The sequence below is a fragment of the Lathyrus oleraceus genome, chromosome 6 (genome assembly GCF_024323335.1).
Source record: "Lathyrus oleraceus cultivar Zhongwan6 chromosome 6, CAAS_Psat_ZW6_1.0, whole genome shotgun sequence".
NCBI classification, from domain to species: domain Eukaryota; kingdom Viridiplantae; phylum Streptophyta; class Magnoliopsida; order Fabales; family Fabaceae; genus Lathyrus; species Lathyrus oleraceus.
In genome coordinates this window covers 125,512,316-125,528,626 of record NC_066584.1, presented here as the reverse complement: position 1 = coordinate 125,528,626, position 16,311 = coordinate 125,512,316, and positions in this window count along the sequence as shown.

The window sequence follows — 16,311 nt, the reverse complement described above, 5'->3', positions numbered from 1 at the left end:
ACAACTATTTGAGGTCGGGCAATAGAATTTTGGTGTTAATGCATGTTAGTGACATAGTATAATAGACTATGCTCATGAAACATACCACACACAAAAAAGGAATATGCAAAAGAGGTGGCCTAATCTCATCCATACTTATGTTGATTTTTCAATCAACTAGCCTTAGGATTTTGAGATATCATAGGTCAAATGGAATGAATGAATGAAGAAGGGGAATACGATGAAGTGGGAGGGGAATGGATCAAAACACAAATTGGTCAAAGGAGGACTTTTACCAAATTAATATCATCCATTCATTTTGGGAGATGGAATGTACATTCCATCAATCCACTAAATTCAATGATATTAATTTGACAAATTCAAATCAACCTTGACCAAGACCCAACAATAGTCCAACTCCGACATGTCATCACAATTGGTCAATAAAATTATTTGGCATTTAATCAAATTAAAAAAATACTAAAATAAGGCATTTAAATTAAATATGGCTTGTCCATTTCCTAGAATCTCATCAAAACACCAAAGAAATGGCCATGAGATTTATCATAGGTCAAACAAGGTCAAAGGACCTTGGAGAAAAATTTTCATAATTTTTGGACATTTAAAAGTATTTTTAAACAATTAAAAACAAATGAAAAATCAATTAAATCATGAAAAATATTAATAATGATCCAAAAAATGATTTTAATTCAGAATATGAAAGAGGAAAATATTTGAAATTTTTTGGTGAAACTCTCATATTTTTTGGATCAATATTAAAATTAATATGAATTAATGAAAATAAAGCAATTAAATGGAAATTCAAATAATCAGAAAAAATGTGGACCACTTGATCTCCCTCATTAATTGAGGTGGTAGATCAAGTCCAACGCGTGTTCCATGTGGTCTCTAGTCAACTGAGTAGTACGCGTGGTAATTAGAAACAACGCTCAGGATTAAAACAATTCAAATCAATCCAAAGGCTCAGAACCAAGCCAGCACATCACTGACGTCCAAAGGTCTGTCGTCTTCTCCGGCGGCCCTGGCCGGACTAGTTTACTCATCACCATTAAAAAAATGAAAAAGGAGGACATGATCTGAAAGAAAAAATGGCGTAGAGCACGAAACTGACCTCAATTTATCCTAACTCCAAGAATATTGAGAGATACATGGAGTTGAAATTTTAGGTACATGAACTGAGCTGCTTTGATTTGGCTTTAAAGCAACTCAATCTTCGTGCCTACATTGGCAGGACTTCAGACAACCAAAGAATCGAGAGAACTGAACAAGATTTAGAGAGAAACAAAGAGATTAAAATTTCTGGAAAATACCTTCAATGTAGGTCTGGATTCAGCTGTTCTTGCCTTAGCTTGTGCTTGATGTCACTCCAAATGCTTGTAGAAGAAGAATTGAATGCTCAAAAGGTCTTGGATCCCTGGATTTTAAATCTCAAAACAGTGAGAATTCAAACTCAAAAGTGAAATTCTCAGGATTATCCTTTGGAATGAGAGGGTTAGAGGTTTGGGATCAAAGCTGACACGAATGTGTCTGAAATTCTGAGCATATGGAGCTCTATTTATAGCCAATTCAGTTGATATTTGCACACTTGAAATGAACTTCCAAAATTAGCAATGTGTGATGCATGAGTGCATGGACGTGTGCAGGCCCATGAAATCACTCTATCTGATCCATAATTGAGTGTAAGCAAGGCTGAAGTCATGTTAGAAAGCTAGGCAAGTGTGCATGGATGTTTGAAGTTCAATCTTGCCAAATGATGATACCACGTTCAAGCTATGCGCATCCTATTCATTTCTTGTCCAAAATGGATGAATTTGGGCTTTTTGGAAAGGTTAGATCAAGAGGAACAACTTTCATGTTCAACACTTTTCCATTTGAAGCTTGGAACTTGAAGAATTTTGAGGTGGAAGTTTGGAAATTTTAACATATTGAAATTTTTTCTAAGTGTCAAGCCATATGTCTCAATATTCCACCTTGCTTAACTTTTTATGTGAGCTTCAAATGAGAAAAGTGTATTCATCAAAGTTGTATATATTTCAAAGACCTTCAAAATGGTCACCAATTTCATGTAATTTGGATTTGAAATGATAGAGTTATGCATTTTTGAAGTTTGGAAAAATCACTTGATCAATGGTATAGGTAAAAAATGACCCATAATGTAACCTCATATCACATGCTCAAAAAATTAGGGTTTAGACAAAATGACCTATAATGTTTCAACATAGAAAATGATTTTCCAAGAAAAACTAGCTCTAGGTCTCAACATGAAAGTTGTTTGTAATGTCATTTAGAGTAACTTTGCTCTTGGAATCATTTTAATATGGTGAAAATTGTAGGAGATAGGGTCTAGGGAGGTCCAGTTTTGATTAGATGAATTCATATGGCCAACCACCATCAACCAACTTGCTAACCTTCAATTCTCTTGACTTTCTAGGCTCATGGTAGATCATATATGCATAAGATGATGAATTTTGAAGTGTCCCTTTATAAATTTGATCAATTGATGAGATAGCTTGTTAGAGAAGTTACTCAAGATACCTAGTCAAACTAGGGTTTCCAAGGCAAATCATCCTCAGACTCTTGAAGAAAACTTGATCAATATAACATGTAGAGATCATTGGGACTCATATATGATGCTGATAATCATTCTTGTATCAATCCATGGTTGTGCTATTTTTCATGAGGGTCTCAAACCCTAGATATGAACTTGATAGATCAATGGAGATCATGTCCTTCCTACAAAAGAGTTAATCAAATGCAAAGACATATTTTTGGTATTTTGGTTAGTAAAATGATAAAATACAAGTATGATTCAATCACATAATGCTTGGTGATCTCTCCCAAAACAAACCTAATGAGAGAGGGGTAAGTAGGATGCCAAGGTACGATCCCAATGCTAATGCATATGATGAAATTGCATGAGGGATCTTAGGGTCAAAATTAGGGTCTTACAACTGCCCCTATTTAAGGACATTCTAACTGAGGAGGCGAAGCTTAAAATCTTCATGTCGAATCAGTAGAATGGGCTTAAATAACAACATATAGAAACAAATTTTGGTCCCTAAGAGACCTCATGATGCATATGATATGAATGTAAAAGTAAATTCTTTATGGGGAAATATTGCCACAAAGGAAAAGAAATCAGAGGGACCGAAAATATGCAGAAGTATAATGCATTCCGTAAGGAAAACTCACTGGGGAGACAGAGACTATGAGGGGGGTAAAATAGGTTATGTGTAGGCCAGGCTACAACTTAAAAACTGCTAGGGGACTAGAGGAATTCCATAAAATGGAAAGACTCAGTCGGGGGACACAAAACATCTGCAGGGGAAACAAGTAAGTCAGATAAAATTGAAGTACTTGAATCATGCAGGAAAAGCATTTCACTAAGGAAATGCTGACTCAACTCGACTCGGGAAGAAATAAACTTCAACACAGGAGGAGCAGAAATCTATTATCTACTACCTGTTACTGGGTGAGGAGATAATAAAGATCTGACAGAGAGAACATCCGTTATCGGTTAGGATGAAGATATCAAGGATGACTCGCTGGGCACCAACAGAAGGGAGTACTCATTACCGGTTACTGGGTAAGAATAGCCTTGTTGGGGAAAACTGTAGAGAAATAGGATTTACAACTACCAGTTACTGGGCAGAAGACCAAGGGTGAGAGTACCCGTCATCGGTTAGGATGAAAATATCAAGGACAAACTCGACAGGGAAGAAAATCCGTCATCGGTTAGGATGAACATATCAATGATAGACTTGCTTGGGATTTGTCAAGGAGGATACCCGTCATCGGTTAAGATGAACATATCAAGGATAAACCAACTGAACAAAAAGGTAGGAATTACATCTATCGAATGCTGGATAGAATACCGAAAAAGAGAAAATCCGTCACCGGTTAGGATGAACATATCAAGGATAGACTCTGTGAAGAGATAAAATAGGATATACATCTATCAGTTACTGGATAGAATACCAAGAGAGAGAATTTGTCACTAGTTAAAGTGAACATATCAAGGATCAACTCTGCGGACGGAACAAAAAGCAGGATTTACAACTACCGATTACTGGATAGAAGACCACAAAGAGAAGGAAACCCGTCATCGGTTAGGATGAACATATCAAGGATTAACTCCATGGGGAACAAAAATAGGGATTACAACTACCTTTTTACTGGGTAGAATACCAAAAAGAGAATATCCGTCATCGGTTAGGATGAACATATCAAGGATAGGCTCAAGCAGGGGGAGACAAAGATATCAGTCACCGGTTAGGATGAACATATCAAGGATATACTTCCTGGGGAATCAGATCCATTGGGGACTCTACTGCTGGGAAACTGGGGTACTTTTGCCGGGTATTGGGCAAAAAGTAACAAACTGTAAACTAAGAAAAATATTACCAGTTACTGGGCAATAGACTCTTAGGGGACTCAAAACATCTATCTAGGTAAGAGCTAGAAAGAAACGGTCAATCAAGACTCAACCCATTGAGGACATAACCCAATGGGAGTGATTCCATCCAGATAATTAACTAGGGAGGAAACTGAAATAATAATCATCCATGAGGAAACAAACTCGGTGGGGGGAAAGGAGAAAGGTTAAAATCTTTCTGCTTAAGGGGCTGACACTCTACAATTGAAGGAGGACAAACACCAGATTTTTTATGGGGATAGAGTACCGCCACAATGAAGAATAATATCAAATGAATCAATCAAATACGATAATGCAAATCATGAAATTATATGAATGTGTATGTATATGTATATATGATGATTATGCTGACAACACGATCACAAAGGATACAAAGGCGTCGCAAAGAATTTGAATCATCGGTACAATCCTCGGTCAATCCACAAAATATGGAGACAATTGCTGGAGAACAAAGAGATCAACATCCCAAAGGCTCAACCCTAGATGGGGAAGGAGGAGAACTGCTGAGGAAAGAACATCAAATTTGTGGGGAATTTTAGGTCAACACCATAAAAATGGGAGACAACCCTACAGAGAAAAATCAAAAACTGCTCAGAAACCAGGAGAAAACTTTGACTGGGAGCAAGTTGAATGGAGATTGGCGAGGAAACCAATGCGATCTACTGGGGAAGATCAACCATCTCTGTTGAAGATCCATCTTGCTGAGGAAATATGAACTCCGTTGGGGAAGGCAGAAACTCTGTCGGGGAAAACAACACGCTGCAGGGTACCTGAATCAACTAACTCAGCTTGGGAAACAGAACGAAGCTCTACTGGGGGAACAAACACATCGCCTAGGAACTGAATCAACACAAACGTCTAGGGATACCCGAAGGGTTAACTTCTTGGGGAACCTTCAATGTTTCGCACTTAAGGACTTGCTATCCATCAAAATGTTGCTGATATTCCTTTTAATTGCTTCGAAAAATTCTTGCTTTTATATATTTACGAAAAACTGATTTTGATTAAAAATTTAATTTTCAAAATGATCATAATAAAATTTAAAACTATTGGCTGAAGTAAATAAGAGTAGAAACAATTGGATAAAAGCTCAACTTTATTTGATAGAATGGTAGTCTGTAAATGACAAGACTCCATAGATTTTACAAAGTTAAAAATGGTAATTTACATGGAAAAGGGTTACATTGAATACAAATGATCCTTAATCCTTCTACAACCTCTTGATATCCACCGTGCTCTCGACCGTTGCCGGGGTGATGAATCGATGTCAACCCTTGTGCTCAAAGTTCTCCCAAATTTGAAGATCAGCAGAATGCAGTTACTTGCCATAATCCCTAATTTTTGCATAAGTTGCCCCAAGGTGGGGTACTCAACTTATCGGGAAATTCTTCTGTTTTTTATGTCTCTAATTTTTGCCTGGACCGCCCTTTCGGGTTTTCAATCCACCGAGACGCTCATTTTTGCCTAAGCCGCCCTTTCCGGTTTTCAACTTAGCGAGCTGTATTTTTCTTTTCTAGGCGAAGTATTTCTTGACTGCATCTGCGTTCATAGGACGAGTGAACTCTTCACCATCCATAGTTGTAAGTATCAATGCACCGCCTGAAAAGGCTCTCTTAACAACATATGGGCCTTCATAATTAGGAGTCCATTTTCCTCTAGAATCTGGCTTAAACGTCAAAATTTTCTTGAGCACAAGGTCACCTTCTCTGAACACACGAGGTCTAACCTTCTTATCAAAAGCTTTCTTCATCCTCTGCTGATATAACTGACCATGACATATGGAAGTCAATCTCTTCTCTTCTATCAAATTCAGCTGATCAAACCTGGTCTGGCACCATTCAGCCTCAGTCAACTTGGCTTCCATGAGCACACACAATGAAGGGATCTCAACCTCTACGGGAAGTACTGCTTCCATACCATAAACAAGAGAGAAAGGGGTTGCCCCCGTTGAAGTGCGGATGGATGTACGATACCCGTGCAAAGCAAATGGGAGCATCTCATGCCAATCCTTATATGTGACAACCATCTTCTGAATAATCTTCTTAATGTTCTTGTTTGCAGCTTCAACAGCCCTCTTCATCTTGGGTCTGTAGGGAGAAGAATTATTATGTGCAATTTTGAAATCTTTGTAAAGAGCTTCAACCATATTGTTATTCAAGTTTGATCCATTATCAGTAATGATCTTTCTTGGCACACCATAACGGCATATAATTTGATTCTTGATAAACCTTACAACAACTTGCTTGGTTACATTTGCATACGATGACGCTTCAACCCATTTGGTGAAGTAGTCAATTGCCATTAAAATGAAACGATGTCCATTCGAAGCTATGGTTCAATCATCCCAATCATATCAATTCCCACATGGAGAAGGGCCATGGGGAAGAGATAACATTCAATAGTGTCAGAGGAACATGAGTCTTATCAGCATAAATTTGACACTTGTGGCACTTCTTCACAAATTTGCAACAGTCAGATTCCATTGTCATCCAATAGTAACCTGCTCGCAACATCTTCTTCTCCATTGCATGTCCATTGGAATGAGTACCAAAGGAACCGTCATGCACTTCGGTCATCAACAATTCTACTTCGTGTCTACCCACACATCTGAGCAAAACCATGTCGAAGTTTTTCTTGTCTAGTATATCACCATTCAAGTAGAAATTGCCGACTAATCTTCTCAAAGTCTTCTTATCTTTCAAAGATGCCCCGGGCGGGTAAATGTGACTTTGGAAGAAACATTTGATATCAAAGTACCACGACTTCTCTTCTTTAATCCCTTCAACAGCAAACACATGAGCTGGCCTATCAAGACGCATCACAGACAAATTGGGAACTTCATTCCAATACTTCACTATGATCATTGATGCCAACGTTGCAAGAACATCTGCCATCCGGTTTTCATCTCGAGGGATATGATGAAATTCCACCTTTGTAAAGAAAGTTGAAATCCTCATCGCATAATCTCTATATGGTATTAAACCGGGTTGATTTGTCTCCCATTCTCCTTTGATTTGATTCACAACCAAAGTTGAATCACCGAAGACATCCAAATACTTGATTCTGAGATTCATGGCCTCTTCAAGCCCCATAATGCAAGCTTCATATTCTGCCATATTGTTTGTACACTTGAAAGTCAATCTAGTTGTAAATGGTAGATGCGTGCCTTTAGAAGTAATAATCACTACCCCAATGCCATTTCCATATTGATTAACAGCTCCATTAAATACCATGCCCCAACGGGAACCAGGTTCTGGCCCTTCTTCAAGCAATGGTTCATCACAATCCTTCATCACAATCCTTCATTTTCAAGTACAATCTCTTCATCAGGAAAATCGTACTGCACTGACTAGTAATCTTCAATTGGTTGGTGAGCCAAATGGTCAGCCAAGATACTACCTTTGATCGGTTTCTGAGATCGATATTCGATATCATACTCTGATAACAACATCTGCCAATGGGCAATCCTCCCAGTTAAAGCAGGCTTCTCAATTATATGCTTGATCGGATCCATTTTCAATATCAACCAAGTGGTATGATTAAACATATACTGGCGCAGATGCTTAGCAGCCCAAGCCAATGCACAACAAGTCTTCTCAAGCATAAAATACTGAGTCTCACAGTCAGTGAACTTTTTACTGAGGTAGTAGATTGTGAATTCTTTCTTTCCAGTCTCATCTTGCTGACCAAGAACATAACCCATACTATCTTCGAGCACAGTCAAATACATGATCAACGGTCTTCCTTCAATAGGTGGAGACAAAATTGGAGGCTCAAGCAAATATTCCTTGATACTGCCAAAAGCTTTATGGAAATCTTTGGTCCAATCACAAGACTAATCTTTCCGAAGAAGCTTGAATATAGGCGCATATGTGGCGGTCATGTGGGAAATGAATCTGGAAATATAATTCAAGCGGCCGAGAAAACCTCTGACTTGCTTCTCAGTTTTGGGCGCAGGCATCTCTTGTATTGCTTAGACCTTGGCAGGATCAACCTCAATACCCTTCTCGCTGACAATAAAGCCCAACAACTTACTAGAACGAACACCAAAAGTACACTTATTGGGATTCAAGCGGAGTTTATACTTCCTCAAACGCTGGAATAACTTCAACAAATGCTCAACATGTTCCTCTTCATCAATCAATTTAGCAATCGTGTCATTGGCATAAACTTCAATCTCTTTATGCATCATATCATGAAAAAGAGTAGTCATTGCTCTTTGGTAAGTTGCACCATCATTCTTTAGACCGAAAGGCATCACTCTATAACAGAATGTTCCCCAAGGTGTAATGAATATGGTCTTCTTCATATCTTCGGGTGCCAATTTTATCTGATTATATCCGGAAAATCCATCCATAAACGAAAAGACTTTGAATTTAGCAGTTTTATCTACCAACATATCAATGTCTGGCAGAGGGAAATCATCTTTCGGACTGGCTTTATTCAAATCTCTATAATCAACACACATGCGGACTTTTCCATCTTTCTTCGGTACAGGCGCAATATTGGCCACCCATTGCGAATATTTAGCGGTCACAAGGAAACTGACATCAATCTGCTTCTGCACTTCCTCTTTAATCTTTACAGCCATATCAGGATGCGTTCTTCTCAATTTTTGCTTGACTGGCGGGCATTCTGGCTTCAACGGCAATTTATGCTCCACAATCTCAAAATCCAACCAAGGCATGTCTTGATAGGACCAAGCAAACACATCTGAATACTCTCGAAGAAGATCAATCAACCCCTTCTTAACATCTGGACACATTCGAGACCCAATCTTGACTTCCTTCACATCATCCTCGGAACCCAAGTTCACTAGCTCAATCTGCTCTTTGAACGGCTGAATGGTCTTTTCATCTTGCTCAAAAAGACGAGATAATTCATCACTCACTTCTACATCACTTTCCTCCTCGGCCTCAAACACAGGGAATTCAAAATTTGGAGCAGGAGAAGGATCATTGTATTCAATGGGGTTAGGAACCAACCTGCATAATGATTTGATATTTTGATTTTAGAGAAGTGAATTTGTGACCAAATATCATGCAGATGGACAATTTTATTGTTTATATATGTTTTTTGTGATTACCATTTTTAGAATAAAGCAAAAAGTAAAAACAAACATCATAGATATGGATGAATAGAATTAATTTTATTGATGATCAAACTGAAATGCCCAACAATGTTCACTTCTCCCTTAGGCATAGGAGAAGGATTTTAAAACATATAAAAGAAATTACTTAGATTGATGCAAAATAACAGGAATATCAACAGCAGTCGAATTGTTGCATGTCTTTCCATGCGTTACAAAGTTGGTGCAATCTTCCTCTTCGCTATCCTCTAGCACAACAGCTAAGTGTTGTTCATTGCCATGAATGAACCCTCTGCTACGGAAGCTGAGTTGCATATCTTCAGATCTTGCAATTGATGAGCCTTTCTGGAACCCCAAACCGGTTCTGCCTTTGTTGTCGGAGACCTATACCATGAGCCCCCACTGATCAACAATACCTTCTTCAACAATCTTCTGAGCATCTCTTAATGAGGACATCGGTGCCCCAACTCTTTTTCCAGCAACAATAGATAAGGCTTGGAATGACGTTCCAACCTCATCCTCAGCTTCAACATAAGAGAAAGATGACAGGTGGCTAACCAACATCGCCTTCTCCCCGCCAACAATCACAAGCTTGCCATTCTTGACAAATTTCGGTTTCTGATGCAGAGTGGAAGTAACAGCTCCCGCCTCATGAATCCATGGCCTTCCCAATAAGCAACTGTAGGCCGGGTGGATATCCATTACTTGAAAAGTAATTTGAAAATCACTTCGACCTATCTTGACTGGAAGGTCCACTTCACCAATAACTGTCTTACGCGAACCATCGAAAGCCTTGACAATTACACCGCTATACGTCATGGGTGCTCCTTGGTAAGAGAGCTTTGACAAAGTTGACTTCCGAAGCATATTCAGTGACGACTCGGTGTCAACCAGCACGTTTGACGAAGCATCTTCCATGCAATTCATCGAGATGTGTAAAGCCAAATTATGGTTTTTGCCCTCCTCAGGGAGTTCTTCGTTGCAAAAGCTGAGATTGTTGCAAGAAGTGATTTTGGCCACAATGTGATCAAACTGATCCACAGTAACATCATGCTCTACGGACGCTTGTTCGAGAACTCTCTACAGTGCTTCTCTGTGTGCTTCAGAATTCATCAGCAGAGACAACACTGAAATTTTTGAGGGGGTTTGGAGCAGTTGCTCCACCACATTGAACTCACTTCTTTTGATTAGTTGGAGTACCTCATCATCATCATTTATTTTCAAATTCCTGGATTCACCAGACTTATCTTTTGAACAGCCCACTGGGTCTACACTAGGCACCAATTGTTTCCTCTTTATCCTTTGGGAACACCGACCCAAACACTCGACCACTGCGGGTCACCTTTGTAACATCAGTAATGCTCACCATTGAACTAGTCGTAGGTAACGGGACCTCTTGACCATCCTTCATCATTGTAGCATTATACTGATACGACATAACTTTATCAGATGAATACGGGACTGGGCCTGCTAACCGTATTACCAATGGCGATACTGATCTTTGACTGTTGTTACTGGAGTCATACTGGATTACCAACCACACTTGTTGCTTGAAAACGGGCACTATGACATTTACGTAGTCATCTACATGACGGGATTGAACAATTTGGATCATGCCTTCATCCATCAGACGTTGGATGTCCCTTTTCACAACTTCACAACCCATCGGGTTAACATTACAAATAGCACAACCATCATGGTCATGCTCATATTCACTTACCAAACAAATATCCTTATGCATCTGCACTAAGGACCTCCTGATAAAACGCACATCAAAAACTTTGAATTCTCCAGGACAACCGTCCACCATATTCACTGATGGCGCACGGTCCTCAAAGGACACCATACCTCTCTTCATCAATTTTTGAACCTCATACTTCAATGGATAACAATTTTCTATGTCGTGTTCGGGTGCTCCTTGATGAAAAGCACAACGAAGCTCAGGTTTATACCACCAAGGAAGTGGTTCTGGAATCTGCGGTGGGTTCCTCGACTGAATCAGGTTCTTGAGAACTAACAAGGGATACAACTCTGCATAAGACATAGGAATCGGGTCAAAAGAGACCTTCTTCCTTTCAAAGTTTTGTTGATGACGATTTTTGTTGGTATTGTTGTTGTTGTAGGTGTTTGTTCTTTATTGCGGTTGTTGTTGTTGACGTTGTTGTTGTTGTTGTTGAATTGGTATTGCTTGTTGATTAGAAAATACCGAAATTACGGAAGATACTTGATGATGATGATGTTGACGGGATGTTGGGTTCCTTCTGATCTGAGGCCTCCTCTGCCTCCCACTGCTTATTGCATTTGTCTCACTTTCCTTCTTCTTACCGAGATTATTGTCATATCTCTTGCTTGTTGACGCCTCATCTCTTGACAAACGTTCCTCATGGACTCCTTCCTCAAGTTTCATCCCCATGTTTCCCATTTCGGTAAAGTCACTGGGGGCACTAGGAATCATTCGTTCATAGTAAAATGAACTCAGAGTTTTCAAGAAGATTTTTATCATTTCTTTTTCCTCCAAAGGAGGAGTGATCTGGGCAGCCAACTCCCTTCATCGCTGCGCATACTCTTTGAATGTCTCTTTGTCCTTCTGAGACATAGACCTCATCTAGTCTCTATCTGGCGCCATGTCCACATTATACTTATACTGCTTGACGAAAGCATCTCCCAAGTCATTAAAAGTGTGAATGCTTACACTATCTAGCCCCATATACCAATGGAGCGCAGCTCTAGTTAAACTATCTTGGAAGTAGTGGATAAGCAATTGATCATTGTCAGTCTGAGTAGACATCTTGCGGGCATACATCACAAGATGAATGAGCGGACAAGAGTTCCCCTTATACTTTTCAAAGTCAGGCACTTTGAACTTCACCGGGATCTTGACATTCGGCACCAAACACAACTCAACAACACTCTTCCGAAACAGATCTTTACCTCTCAGCGTCTTCAGTTCCTTGCGCATCTCAAGAAACTGATATTTCATCTCATTCATCTTCTCATAAACATTCGGACCCTCAGACGGATCGGAATGATAGATGATGTCCTCTACGCGAGGCAAAGTGTGCACAACGGGAGGTGGCACGGACATGACTGGGCTAGATGCCGACATGGAAGCAAAGGTAGGCGCAAAGCCTTCTGGTACAAAGTTGGACGGCATTCCCCACAGGAATCCAGCAGGCATCGTTGGTGCAAAGTGGGCGGCAACAGTAGGCACGGCAGAGGTAGTCACCTCTGAAGTAGCAGTCCTCGCGGGAGGAGTTGCAGGCGTTGGAGAAGCTTGACTTTGGGCAGCAAGAACTGACTCTATCATGGCAGTCAGGCGGGCGATCTCGTCCTTCAGCTCTCTGTTCTCTTGCTCTAAGTGCTCCATGATTTTCAGATGATTTGCTCGAGTATTGTACCGGTGAGTCAGCTTGGCTAAAGCACAGAAGAAACACCAATCAGACATCTGGCGAAAACCTGCTTATGCAAATGATGCATGAAATGCAATGCTTGATTATTTTTATCTTGTCTTTCAAAGAACTTACTATATTATTTGCATATATATATATATATATAATATATATATATATATATATATATAATAATTTGATATGACCAAAAATCTCTTTTTATTTATATAAATTGAAAAGATTACACTGAGTACAATTTCAGAAACCAAATGAGAAAATACAAGAGAAAAGGAGACTAGTCATCCTAAGGATCCCTAACAACAATGTCAGAAGATCTGGCTGTAGGCACGTACTTCCTTCGAATGTGATGGATCTCGGTCTCAAAAGAATCCTTCGTCTGAGTCTTCTCGAGGACAAGTTGATCAACAATCTTCTTCCAACAACGGAAGGCTAAGGTATGCTAGAAGATGGAACCTCTGGCTCTCTCTGTCTCTTTGTCACTCGGTCTTCAAGTAGCTCAATAAGTGCATCTTTGTCCTTAGACTCCAATTGCAACTCTTCATGCTTCTTGCTCAAAGCACGGAAACGCGCTTCCCACATATCCTTCTCTTGCTTCATCTTGATGAGCGCGTCTTCCAACTCCTCTACATCTTGGTTACGGAGAGTTAATGGCTCAACCGCAACCATACACATAGGTCTTTCGCAAGGATAAGGCATCTTCAACTCCATAGCTCTCTTCTTCACCCAAAGAGTGTAAGCTTCCAAAGCTACACAATTGCGCGGACCAAGCTCAAATCTTCCTTTCCTATGCACATTATGCCAAGCATGCACAATCTTCTGCTTCAAATGTTGGGGATCTTTAACCTCTTGATAGAAAAGACCTTCTAACAAAGTGTTATTAGGTTTGTCTCTCAAGGGGAACCCAAGTTGACGACGAGCCAAAGCAGGGTTGTAGTTAATTCCTCCTTGTGTACCAATGATAAGCACATTAGAGAATTCACCACAACTATCAATAATCTCTAAATTGCTCAAAGATGGATCATACCAAACTATATTATCATTAGTGAGAGACATAAGTCTCTCAGACCACCTTAGACATTGTTTGTTCTCCACAAAAGCAGGTGTTTGAGGCAAGTGCGAAATAAACCACTTGTACAAAAGAGGAATGCAACAGACAATCGTTCCACCACCTTTAGAATTCCTTAGATGCAAAGAGAAATACATATCACCCAACAAAGTAAGCACATGATTCCTAATCAAGAAAAGTCTAATGGCGTTAACATCAACAAAACCGTCAATGTTAGGGAACAAAGCTAATCCATAGATGAGCAACACAAAGATAGCTTCAAAAGCATCCACACTACCGGCTTGAGCAAAGGCAGTATCTTCCTTGATGAGGATATCAGATGGCAACCCAAATAATCCTCCTTTGTTCACCCAATGAGCCTCTATCTCAGACTTCTTCAAGTGAAGAGCTTCAGTAATAAGATTAGATCGGGGAATCTCCTCCAATCCACTAAAAGGCACTCTACTAGAAACAGGTATCCCCAAAAGATGAGAATACTCCTCCAAGGTAGGCACAAGTTGAAAATCTGGGAAAGTGAAATAACGGTAGAGAGGATCATAGAACTGCACTAGCATACTCAAAAGTCCTTCAACCACATCAGCAGACAAGATGGACAAAAGCTTCCCATGACGTTGTTTGAAGTCTAAGGGATCTAATACAAAAGATGCTAGCTTCCTTAACTCTTTCAAGTCGGGACATCTAAAACTGTACTTCTTAGTATTCCTTCGTCCATAATCCATGGTCTGAAAATATTTGCAAATAATACCTCAGTTCCTTGAAATTTTGTGTGATGAATGTTATGATGCGCATGAATGCATGAATGCATGAATGCAACAACCACAAATAAGGGATCACACACAAGGCAAACAAAGGTCAAGGGATGAATCAAGTCATTGTCAAGATCAATCATCCATTTTGGTGGATTATGACTTACACCTTATCAACACCCAAGTTCCATTGATATTGACAAGACTTGATTGGATCAACCAAGAATCAAGGGTTTGTTGTGAGTCACGAGCATGGAGTCTGGGTAAGAACCATCCCAAAGGAGTGAACTAAGGATAAAAAACCTGTAGATCATGTTCTAAAAAGTTCCTAGAGTCTTAACTCCATCTATCGGATATTACAGGTTAAGATGACTGACTCATCGACCCATAATATTCTCAAGAGAAACTCGTCTGAGTGTAGTATCGCGTAACAACTGTTATCAAGTCTACACTTGAACAGTTTCCACACTACATCCTAAATAGGCCAAGAGGGGGTAAATGTTCTACGGTCCTCATCTTCTCAGACCCAAATTAGAGATAGTAATGCCTAACCATAAATACTTGTGTGACATTTCCAAATCCAAAAGAATTCCCACTGAGTAGATGAGTCTCAAGCCAACTTGTTAAGGACTACTCCGCACAAGTCGAACATGACTATACCATCCTCCTATCTTAATTTCACTCAAGTTCGGGTTAACACTTATCTCACCACTCAAAGATCACCAAGCATAACAAGCAGATTATATCACACATACATATATACAAACATCACATATATACAAATTTACACATAAAAAGTAGGCTAAACCCACTGGAGACTAATCCCCAGCAGAGTCGCCACTTAATTTCTGTAGCGTTAAATTCATGATCATTAAGCTATGGATAAGCTAGAGATCAAGTAACAAGAGTCGCCACCGCACTTTTATAGTTTCCAAGGGAAAAGAGAAAAAGTACAAACAAAATCCAAAAGTAAGAAGTTTTCAAATCAAAACTAATAAAATGTCAGAGATTACAGGTAAGGGGGTTGGTTACACAGAGGGAAGGTGTCAGCACACAAAGTGTCCTAGGTACTCCTAGGGAGCCCTTTTTGTGTGCATATGTATTTGGCATAAAGTGATGTTTACAAACAAATAGAATAGGGGGATGAGAAAAGAATTCATTAGTTATATTTTTGTGTTTGACAAGACCTTCGGTCTTGTGCCTACGTACCAACATAAAAATGAGGGATCAAAACCTCGTAGTTCGTGATACAAATTTCAAAGTGGATGCATTGCTTTTAATAAAAATTAAGTTTGAAACGGCACAAAGGCCTACAAATGGTTTGCATGATTAGTTCTTTTTGGCTTTTTGAAAGTTTAAGTCTAGTATAGTTAAATTTATTTACAAGTTTGATTTAGAAAAGAAGTTTGAAAATGCAATGGCATAAGGCCAAAGTTTCTATCTTTTTGCAAAGTGGCCAAAGTTTAGAACAAAATTAGTTCAATCAAAGAAGGTTTTGAAAAAGAGAGGGAGGGATTTTGAAATTAAAGAAATGGGGAGAAGATGAAGAGACTATCCTATGTACA